The following is a 10,752-nucleotide window of genomic DNA, read 5'->3' on the forward strand; positions in this document are numbered from 1 at the left end:
GCTGAGTCCTTATTTAGAGAAACTGTTGGGCTTAATACGCTTGGAAAGACCTCATCCCGTCCCCTCCCCATTTTCTCGCAAATTATTGCTTTTCGTAAATTTTTTTTTCTGACAAAAATCCCACGTTTTCGGATACTGAGATTCCGGAAAATAGCAAAAAATCGGAATTTTGAAATTTTTTTGGCCCCTCACCCATTACCCCACCCGCCCCCAATTTCTTAATTTTTCACTTTTTTCCGTAGCCCTAACCCTAAAACCCCAACCCTAACCCTAAAATCCTAACCCTAACCCTAAAACCCCAACCCTAACCCTAAAACCCTAACCCTAACCTTAAAACACTAACCCTAAAACCCTAATTCTAACCCTAACCTAAGTAGAACATTTTTTGGAAATTTGTTTAAGAATCATAATCTCTGTATTTTCCGACTATTTGGGGAAAAAAAATCTCGAAAAAGTTAAAAATGAAAAATTTAAGGAGGGTGGAGGATTTCAAAATGCTGATTTTTGCCAATTTTTTTGCAGATTCGTATTCTCTGTAGCCAAAACAGAGGTTTGTATAGAAAAAAAAATTAAATTTAAAAAAAGGGGTGTTTGGTGGGGGGAGGGAAAGGAAGTCTTGCAACACGCCGAGATCGACTTTGCCTTTCATCTTTTCGGGGTCGATAAATTGAGTACCAGTTACGCACTGGGGTCGATATAATCGACTTAATACCCATGTCTGTCCTTGTTTGTCCCCTCTATGTTTAATAAAGAAATAGGTATTTCGTCTGCCGCTACGTTCTGAGTTCAAATTCCGCCGAGGTCGACTTTGCCTTTCATCCTTTCGGGGTCGATAAATTAAGTACCAGTTACGCACTGGGATCGATATAACCGACTTAATCCGTTTGTCTGTCCTTGTTTGTCCTATCTGTGTTTAGCCCCTTGTGGGTAGTAAAGAAATAGGCATTTCGTCTGCCGCTACGTTCTGAGTTCAAATTCTACCGAGGTCGACTTTGCCTTTCATCCTTCCGGGGTCGATAAATTAAGTACCAGTTACGCACTGGAGTCGATGTAATCGACTTAATCCCTTTATCTGTCCTTGTTTGTCCTCTTTATGTTTAGCCCCTTGTGGTCAATAAAGAAATAAGAAACTGAAAGAAGCCCACTGCGTGTGTGTGTGTTTGTCTATTACTACCGTTTGATAACGGATGTTGTGTTTACATCCACCGTAACTTAGCGGTTCGGCTCAAGATACCGAAGGAATAAATACCAGGTTTACGAAAAATAAGTACTGGAGTCGAGTCATTCGACCAAAAATCCTTCAAAACGATGCTTCGGCATGGTCGCAGTTTAACAACTGAAACAAGTAAAAGACACATACACACACACACACTGTGTATGTGTTTATCACAAACTGCCCTTCATCACTTGAGTATCGACGCTGGTTTGTTTACGTCCACATATTTTATTGCTTAGCAATTCAATAAAGAAGAAAAAAAAACCGCCGGATAAAATAACAAACTTTCAAAATTAAAAAAAATGTACTGTCTTCGAAAAGGCTGTGCTCCAGTATGACCACAACTCATTAACTATAACTAATAAAGGCAATCTTTCGTCTCTAGTAGACCTTTCCGTCGATTTCCGTAAAAATTTTTTTTTTTTTTTTACATATGGGCTTGCGGGAACTTTTGAAGTAATGAGAGCGAAAGAGACTAAGAGAAAGCAATTGTATGACGAGGGAAGTTCTTTTGAAGTTACCGTGCATGGAAAGCATTGATGTACATGTGTGTGTGTGTGTTTGATGGGGTGTGAGAGACAGACAGTATGTTGTGTAAGTGAAATGCTTCTGTTAGTGTGTGTGAAAGAAAGAGATAACTGAAATTTTTTACTCGGTGTATGTGTATATGTATGTATATTACTTCAAAAGTTCCCGCAAGCCCATATGTAAAAAAAAAAAAAAAATTTTACGGAAATCGACGGAAAGGTATACTAGAGACGAAAGATCGCCCTAATAAAATTACACAGATACACACATGTATGTGAATAAATGTATGTGTATATATGTATTCAAATTGAACAAATTTCCCTCTTTTCGAAAGACAAAAATAATTTTCAAAAAAGCTGAAAATATCTTCCCAAAAGTTCGTACAACAAATATATATATATATATATATATTACACAGAAATATATATTGACATTCAACTATAATTTCATGGCCTATATTATATAATAAATAACAACTATATTTATTAATTAAATAATTAGTATTTATTAATTCACTAATTAGATATATTTAATCACACCCACCTTCCCTCCATAGAAACATAATATAATAAAATTAAAGAAAAATAAAATAAAAATCATCAGTACAAGTTTCAAATATGGCTTAACGAAAACCTGTCACACCAAAAACTATCGTAAGTCGCTTAAATTTCAACCTTTACACTATATATTTCTGTTTAATTTTCACTGAATTTTGTTCGTCTGACATTTCATAAAGTTTTTCGTCGAAAAATATTTATTGTTTTCCATAAGAAACTTAGATATTTCTTCAATGTAATTACACACATCTGTGTATATATATACATGTATATGTGTGTATGCGAAGTTAGCAATGTAGTTTAGCAGACATCATGTCGTCTGCCTTTCACCTGGTGGTTGTATTCCAACATCAGCTTTGTACTTATTTTTTTTCGTTGTATATGTTACTACACCTATTAATTCGAATTCCACACATACTCAGTATATATATATATATATGTGTATGTATGTATGTACATATATACATATAGTTAAAAATTGTACAAAAAAATGACAGACGCAGGTGAGGGAACATTATATTTATATTTTACATGTTTTTTTATATATATATATATATACACTCACGTGTGTGTATATATATATATATAATGTATAATATATATACACACACACACTCACATGTGTGTATGTATATATTATATATACACACACACATGTGTGTATATATATATATATATATATATACACACATGTGTGTATGTATATATATATATATACACACATGTGTGTATGTATATATATATATATATACACACATGTGTGTATGTTATATATATATACACACATGTGTGTATGTATATATTATATATAATAGATATATATATATCTATATATATATATATATATATATATATATATATACACTCACATGTGTATGTATGTATATATATATATATATAATATATATATATATTGTCACGTCCTCTACTTTCTAATGGTTGTTCTTAGGTTACGAGTTCAAATCCATTTGGTTGATATACTGCTGAGGGACTGTTGTCAGTTCAGACAACCACCGATACCCGGGTAGCATTTCAATGTAAAGTCGACCTCGGCTGGACTTGAACTCGCCACCGTAAAAGGGGACATGCACCCACGTGTGTCTTTGTGGGTGCGTATGTGTGTATATACGTGTTCGGCATATGTATATAAAAGGCATATTTGCAGATTCATGCCCCACTGACATTCGTTTGCTTATAACTTTTTACAAACTCTATATTTTTTGATGAAATTTTACAGAGATATGTTTTCTAGGGTGTAGATTACAATTATGTTGTTAAAACTTCGAAATAAGTCTTTGGAAAAGTTTCAGAACGTTCCTTTCTTTCCCACCCTTTCAACTTCAATACCACCAACTTCCATGTCTGTAGTATTTTTACTTTTTATTTTATTTTTTTTTCTCTGAATTATGTGTCTTAAACATTGAATTACGTATTGTATACCTTCAGAAACGTATCTTTACGTAATTTCATGAAAAAAAAAAAAGGTATTTTATTCAAATCGTGAGGAATCAAACTCGTTGGGGCCCCAAACAGTAGTTATGCACATAGGTTGAGCGCTTAAAATTTTCTAATTTTAACAACTACCGATTTACCACCTCGGTTGCATATGATGTCACAGCGCTAAAGAGACATCACTTCTCTCTCTCTCCCCTCCCTCTCTCTGTGACTGTGTGAGAAGAAGTTTGTTTTCCAACCACATGGTTCCGAGTTCAATCCTACTGCGTGGCACCTTGGGCAAGTGTCACCCACAATAGCGTCGGGCCGACCAAAGCCTTGTGAGTGGATTTGGTAGACAGAAACGGCGTAACTTCGGTATAGGTACCGGAAGTACCGGATACATTTCAAGAAAGTGTTTTTTTTTAAATATATATATATGGAGGGGTTAGAGGTGGGAGAAAAGGGTTTCTGTTATCTTCAGAAATGTAAACAAAGAGCCACTTACGGTACCTATACCGAAGGATCGCCACCACCACTGCTTGACAACCGGAGATGGGTTTGTTTACGTCTCCGTAACTTAGGCGTTCGGCAAAAGAGACCGATGGAATCAGTACTAGGCTTTAAAAAATAAGTCCTGGGGGCGATTTGTTCGACTAAAACCTATCAAGGTGGTGCTCCAACATGGCCACGGCCCAAAGATTGAAACATGTAAAAGTTAAAAGTATATATACTCTTACTCTCTCTCTCTCTCTCTCTCTCTCTCTCTCTAGATAGATAGATAGATAGATGAGACGTCCTTGTACAATAACGTCGTAAATTATATAGTATTGTCAAAATGAATTTCTTTGGATGTGTGTTTTAGGCATCTCACAAAGCTAGTTTGACATTCTTTCTTTAAGAGCTGAGACAATGATTCATGAAAAAATAAATTTGAAAAAAATAAATTCACCCCCACCCAAAAAATACTGAAAATCTACAGAAAAAGTGGAGGCTGCCACTCCTCCTTTACTGATTTTGTTTTTTTTGTTTCATTGGAATACTTAAAATGTATGTGGTTACTTGACTGGGAACTAACTACAACTGCTGTTGCTTATCTACCAGTTAGTCATCAGTTATTACTTAAAATATACAGTTGTAAAAAAAAAATACTGTTTTATAGTGGGCTAGATAATTTCCGACGCTATTCTACAGGAATGCTCCAACATCAGTGGTGGGTGGGGGGGACGGATAGATAGAGACAAATTGTTTTTATTACCAACAGACATACACGGCTGTATCGATTTCGATGTTTAATTGGGGCATTATCGACTTCCAGTTGGAGGATAAGCAAATTCTGTCAGCAGCTGTGTGTATATATGCATATTATATAGGTGCAGGAGTGGCTGTGTGGTAAGTAGCTTGCTTACCAACCACATGGTTCCGGGTTCAGTCCCACTGCGTGGCACCTTGGGCAAGTATCTTCTACTATAGCCCCGGGCCGACCAATGCCTTGTGAGTGGATTTGGTAGACGGAAACTGAAAGAAGCCCATCGTATATATGTGTATATATATATATATATATGTGTGTTTGTGTGTCTGTGTTTGTCCCCCTAGCATTGCTTGACAACCGATGCTGGTGTGTTTACGTCCCCGTCACTTAGCGGTTAGGCAAAAGAGACCGATCGAATAAGTACTGGGCTTACAAAAGAATAAGTCCCGGGTTCGAGTTGCTCGATTAAAGGTGGTGCTCCAGCATGACCGCAGTCAAATGACTGAAACAAGTAAAAGAGTAAAGAGTATATGTGTGTGTGTGTGGTGTATGTATGTATGTATGTGTGTATATATATATGTGTGTGTGTGTGTGTGTGTATATATAATATATATATGTGTGTGTCTGTTTGTCCCCCACCATTGCTTGACAACCGATGCTGGTGTGTTTATGTCCCTGTAACTTAGCTGTTCGGCAAAAGATACTGATAGAATAAGTACTAGGCTTATAAAGAATAAGTTCCAGAGTCGATTTCTTCAACTAAAGGCGGTGCTCCAGCATGGCCACAGTCAAATGACTGAAATAAATAAAAGAATAAAAGGATATATGCTTATGCATGTAAACCCCCTGGATTCATTTATTTTTGAGCCTCGCACTTGTTCTATTGGTCTCTTTTGCCAAACCACTAAGTTACGGGGATGTAAACACACCATCACTGGTTGTCAAGCAGTGGTGATGGACAAAGTCATACACACACAAATATTTATAAGTAGTTGGCGTCTATGTCTGGTCCTATAGTGACCAGTGGTTTCACATCCAAAAAGGGCTTAGCCCTGTGAACACTTCGTCAGACCCTAAAGCCAAAGACAAACATAACTCTTCACATTTGTCTTCGGCTTTAGGGTCTGATGAGACGCCTTCGACACTAAGGCCTTTGTGGATGCAAAACCCTTGGTCACTGTGACCAGATATACTCAACTCCCTATAATTACATTACTGCTGTGTACTTTAGAGCAGTGTTTCTCAACCAGGGTTTCCCGGAACCCTTGGGTTCCGCAAAGATTTCCTAGGGGTTCCACGAGATAGAGTGAGATAAGCTAACATCATGATCATAATATCTATATATATAAAACTGTAGTTGTGTGAGTGTCTGTCCCCTTCGATTTAGATTCCTAACTCCTCCCACATTTTGCGGTGCAGTTTAACCAAATTCAGGTATCTTATGGTCGTGATTAATATCGAGCCCGTCTGGCTATTAGCGCGCGTCTACGATGAGTCTACGATTTTAAAAATAATTTAACATCATTTTTTATTCCATTTTAATGCATAATTTTTCGTGTGTCGATGGCGGCGGAGTTGGCGTCCACTCTCAAACACCTGCACCTGTGTTTGCTTCTCCCCCTTCTTCCCTCCCTCGTGAAGCTGTGGGGAAGGGAGTTTAAGGAAATCAACGTCGTAATGCGTTGTCAAGGAGACCAGCGTTCTTTTAGAACAACGACTTCATGGCTTGAAGACACCAAAACAGAAATGGCTAAGAAAGCCCGAATTGGCATCTATAAGGGAAGTAACTCTCTAAAAATGTCTACGATGAATCAACGATTTAAAAAAAAATTTTACCATATTTTTTTTTCCATTTTTAATGCATTTTTTTTGCTATTTTTTGGCTATAACTCTCTAAAAATGCTTATATAGTTATTTCCCTTACAAACCCAAGCAACGCCAGGCGATACTGATAGTCTTTATATAAAAAGCTGAAGTTGTCTGTGTATGGCAGGTTTGGTAGCCTTCAACTAACACTATCTCCTCCAAGACCCTGCGGCGCAAGTTGACCAAAATTGAGAGTATGCTGTTTTATTGTCCTTGATTGCGTTTTTGTTTCATTTTATATATATACATACACACACACATCCAGACCACCAGCCCTCTTTCACACGCACATACATACTCTCTTATACACACACGCACCTTTGTGTTGGGGGCACCTTCATATTGGAAGTCACTTGACCCTTTTATCTCCCCTACTGTCCCTCTTGTGTCTGACCACTGTCCGAAGTCAGGACACCATGATAGATCGTTAGCCACTACACACATTTTTTTTCTCTCCTTGTTTTCCGTGTATCTTTCTGTCCAAGAGCATAGGCTCGAAACGTAAAAGACTGTTTCTATTCCTGAGTGCTATACTAATACATTTGTTTGTTTGTACTCCACCTGCCTTTGTCGTTTGTTTATTTTTGTAAACTCTCCCTATATATATATATATATATATATATATATATATATATACGATGGACCTCTTTCAGTTTCCGTCTACCAAATCTACTCACAAGGATTTGGTCAGCCTGAGGTTATAGTAGAGGACACTTGCCCAAGGTGCCAGGCAGTGGGACTGAACCTGGAACCATGTGGTTGCTAAACAAGCTACTTATTACACAGCCACTCCTGCACCTATATATATATACACATACCAAGAGCTTCTTTCAGTTTCCATTTAACAAATCAACTCACAAGGCTTTGGTCAGCCCACAACTACAGTAGAAGACACTTGCCCGAGGTACCACGCAGTGGCATTGAACCAGGAACCATGTGGTTGGGAAGCAAGCTTCTAACCACACAGCCAAACCTGCACAAGGGGCTGCGCAGGGTACTGACCCCAAAGCTATATGGTTGGCAATGGCCGATGATTAAACTTCAGAGGCAGCAGCAAAGTATAAAGTAATTCGTTAATTAATTATTTTATTCGAAAGTTCATTAACGTAGATTAGAAAAAGAATTGGGTCAATGCCTTTGATACGTCTAAAGTATTTTATCTGGCTTAGGTCCGTTAATTAATACTTGAGTCAGAGAGAGAGAGAGAGAAGGGATATATGTATATAAGACTAGCAGTATCGCCCGGCGTTGCTCAGGTTTGTAAGGGAAATAACTATAAAGCATTTTTAGAGAGTTATAGCAAAAAAATGGAAAAAATGATAGTAAATTTTTTTTGAGAGTTAAAAAAGGTGGAGTTGCGTCCCCTAGACAGTTTGTGGTTTGTGTTTCTGATTCTCGACCCCATGTCGAATTTATCGATTTTTTTCAGAACTGGGGGAACTTTTCAAAATTTTCGCTGCGTTAGTTTTGAATTATGACATTGGGCTATGTGTGTGTCAAGTTTCATCAGAATCGGTTGAAAGCCGTGGTCAGGGTGAGGGTACAAGCAAACAGACACACAGAAACACGCACAGACAAACTGCCGTTTATATAGAGAGAGATATAATGTGCAGGCATGGCTGTGTGGTTAAGATGTTTGCTTTGCACCCATGTGGTTCCAGGTTCAGTCCCACTGTGTAACTCATTGAGTGAATGTTTTTTTTTTCTATTATTGTCCCTCCGCCTTCCAGCTAACCAAAACCTTGTGAGTGGATTTGGTAGAGGGGAAACTGAAAGAAGCCTGTTGTGTATGTATGTGTGTGTTTGTGTTTGTATCAGTTTGTGTATGTATAATGTATGTGTGTGTGTATGTGTTGGTTTATGTATGTATGCGTGTATGTATGTATTTTTGTTTGTGTGTTTGACTGAGTGGTAGAATGGTGGTTTGTCTCTAAATTAGTAATATATATATATATATATATATAAAGCTGAAGTTGTCTGTGTGGCAGGTTTGGTAGTCTTCAACTAACACAATCTCCTCATTGACCCTGCGGCGCAAGTTGACCAAAATTGAGAGTATGATAGAAGAAGGCTTGCTCTTCATTCCGTAGGAGATAAAATTCAAATTGGACCACAACCAGAAAAATGTTCACTTAAAGAGAATAACAAGCTACATAATGCAAAACTTTTACTTTTCAAAAATTCCAATTCTAAAGGGTCGAAAAAAACCTGAGCAACACCAGGCGATACTGCTAGTATATATATATATATATATATATATATATTATATATATATATAATAATAATAATATTAGGGAATAAATCCAAACTTACAGGGAAAAATTAGATTTAGGATTAAATCCAATTTTATAGTATAAATATATTATATTATATTAAATTAAATTAGAGATAAAACCACTATTAGGCAAATCAAACAGTGAAAAACATAAGCCAATACATAAAATTAACTTAAAAATATAAAAGTTAAAAATAAAAAATTATTTAAATAATTTAAACTTATAAATTTTATATATATATACAAATATATATATATATGTATGTATAATATTTTTATATTTATATATTATTTTATTTATTTATTAATTAATTAATTAATTTTTTTTTTTAAATATCAAAAGTATTAAAAGTTTAATAAAAGATAAAGATATTGTAACGTATATTTGCCAACTAAGTGTAGCGTCCTACACCGGACAATACTACTGTTGTTTATAGCCCCAGGAAGACATCTCCTCCAGTTGGCTAACGACTCACAGTCTGTGTCCGATTAGTATTTGCGAGGGGAGGTCATCACTCCCATCTCTAGCCTTACATGATACACACAGACTCGAGTTTCTGGGTGGTTGCCCGTGTGTTAATCACTAGCTAGTGATGAAAGCTCATTCATATGTATAAGGCGGTGAGCTGGTAGAATCATTAGCATGCCGGGCGAAATGCGTAGCCGTATTTCGTCTGCCGCTACGTTCTGAGTTCAAATTCCGCCGAGGTCGACTTTGCCTTTCATCTTTTCAGGGTCGATTAAATTAAGTACCAGTTACGCACTAGGGTCGATGTAATCGACTTAATCAGTTTGTCTCCTCTGAGTTTAGCCCCTTGTGGGTAGTAAAGAAATAGGTATATCATCTGCCGCTACGTTCTGAGTTCAAATTCCGCCGAGGTCGACTTTGCCTTTCATCCTTCCGGGGGTCGATAAATTAAGTACCAGTTACGCACTGGGGTCGATGTAATCGACTTAATCCGTTTGTCTGTCCTTGTTTGTCTCCTCTGATTAGCCCCTTGGGGTAGTAAAGAAATAGATATGTATATTTAACTGGTTAGTGTTCGGTTAGGGTTGCCTCATATCACTGCTCCATGATTCTTCTTTCTTCTGCCCAGTCATGTTGGCCCTACAGATGTCACTGCTCACTCTTTCTTCTTTACACCTTCGTTACTGTATTATTTTGAGATGCTCTGTGTTTCTCTCAATTTTAAATATAAAAAGAATTTAGTAAAATAACTTAGTTATCATTCTAGCAGTGTAGGAACAAATTGTGACTAAGGTTTGGCAGAAGATTTTAATTCAAAACTTATGAAAACAAGACATTTGTACTACAGACCCAGTGGTGATTTCAGCCAAGTTTGTAATCGACTTAATCCGTTTGTCTCCTCTGAGTTTAGCCCCTTGTGGGTAGTAAAGAAATAGGTATATCGTCTGCTGCTACGTTCTGAGTTCAAATTCCGCCGAGGTCGACTTTGCCTTTCATCCTTCCGGGGGTCGATAAATTAAGTACCAGTTACGCACTGGGGTCGATGTAATCGACTTAATCCGTTTGTCTGTCCTTGTTTGTCTCCTCTGAGTTTAGCCCCTTGTGGGTAGTAAAGAAATAAATATGTATATATTTAACTGGTTAGTGTTCGGTTAG

Source organism: Octopus sinensis, linkage group LG29 (assembly GCF_006345805.1).
Source record: "Octopus sinensis linkage group LG29, ASM634580v1, whole genome shotgun sequence".
Taxonomy (NCBI): Eukaryota; Metazoa; Mollusca; class Cephalopoda; order Octopoda; family Octopodidae; genus Octopus; species Octopus sinensis.